Source organism: Amphimedon queenslandica, unplaced genomic scaffold (genome assembly GCF_000090795.2).
Source record: "Amphimedon queenslandica unplaced genomic scaffold, v1.1 AMPQUscaffold_13207, whole genome shotgun sequence".
In the NCBI taxonomy this organism is placed as follows: domain Eukaryota; kingdom Metazoa; phylum Porifera; class Demospongiae; order Haplosclerida; family Niphatidae; genus Amphimedon; species Amphimedon queenslandica.
Window position 1 is genome coordinate 88,009 of NW_003546557.1, and position 1,415 is coordinate 89,423.

Sequence of the window (1,415 nt, forward strand, 5' to 3'; positions counted from 1 at the left end):
ATACATACATGTACTCACTGAGTTCAATAACTGCTGTATCTCTGTATAATGAGCCTCCTCCAAACACAATTATCCAGTTAGTGGTGGGAGTTACACTCCAAACTGAGAGAGAATGAAACCATCTATCAGTGACATTGACTGGTAAATTAATCTATACACATAAAGGAGGACTATAATAAATAAAATTTGTAGCATTCATCATCATGTATCCACCCAAAATGTCTAAACCACACCACAATAATAATAATTATACTTACCAGTTGCTTCCATGATTTATTGTTAATATCAAATATCCAAACATCTGTAGTACCACCCACCACTAGTAGGTGTGGTCCTGAGCTAGTGTTAATCAATACACTGGAATGAGCACGTCTTTCCTTAGGCCATTGTACTGATCCTCCAGGATTAGATAACTTTAAATAGTTCTAAAAACAAGCGTAACAGTGTAAAAAATATTCCTATAATTGATTTCACCACCTTGCAAGTACAACTTGGTCATTATTAAGACTTATAGAGGTTCTCTCTACCTTATAATGCTTCTAGAGAAGTCTTTAGACAGTATCTCTATGCTCTCTTGCTGTTAGAAAGCTCTTAACTTTGTCCCATGTGTAAACCGCCATTTTGTTTACTGTGGCCAGACCCACTCACGTAAAGGAGCGTGGGCGGGTGGTTGCAAAGGCTTGTTATTTCTCCAATACAACATGTATAGAAGAAATGTAAGTGTGGACATACAAATAAATATATATATATATATATATATATATATATATATATATATACATAGCGCAACGGTGAATTCAATTATAGGAACAACCTGGGGGCTTCGCCCCCAGGTCGTTAATAATAATTATCATCAACCACACCCACAAACTCAGTGTTATGAATAATAATACACACATACAATACATTATTAATTAATAATTAATGTAATTATACTAATAATACACTCACCACTGATGTATCAGTAAAATTAAGAATATATACATTGTTACTGAGTCTATTACCAGTGCCACCTCCAAATAATATAGCACTGGAATTATTAATTGATGTTAAAGTGAAGTCATTAATAGGAGGTGGTCTGTCTCCAGTGACAGTCGGTGATATCCATTGTCCTAAAAATATCAATAATAATAATTAGTGTGAATGGAATGCATTGGGTGGAGCAAACTAGTTGATATTTCTTTGATCATATTATCAAATAATTAGGAGTGACAACCATGAACAAACAAGCAAGCAATTCTCAATGCAACCAGTCTGAGTGGAGAACCACCAAATAACAATACTTCATTATATTAATATAAACTGTATGTGCTGAGTGCTCTGACCTGTTGAGAGTTTATAGAAATGGATCTCATTATTAGAACCACCACTGTACTGGGCACCAGGTTGTTTTGGTGTATTATTAAAAGATGATC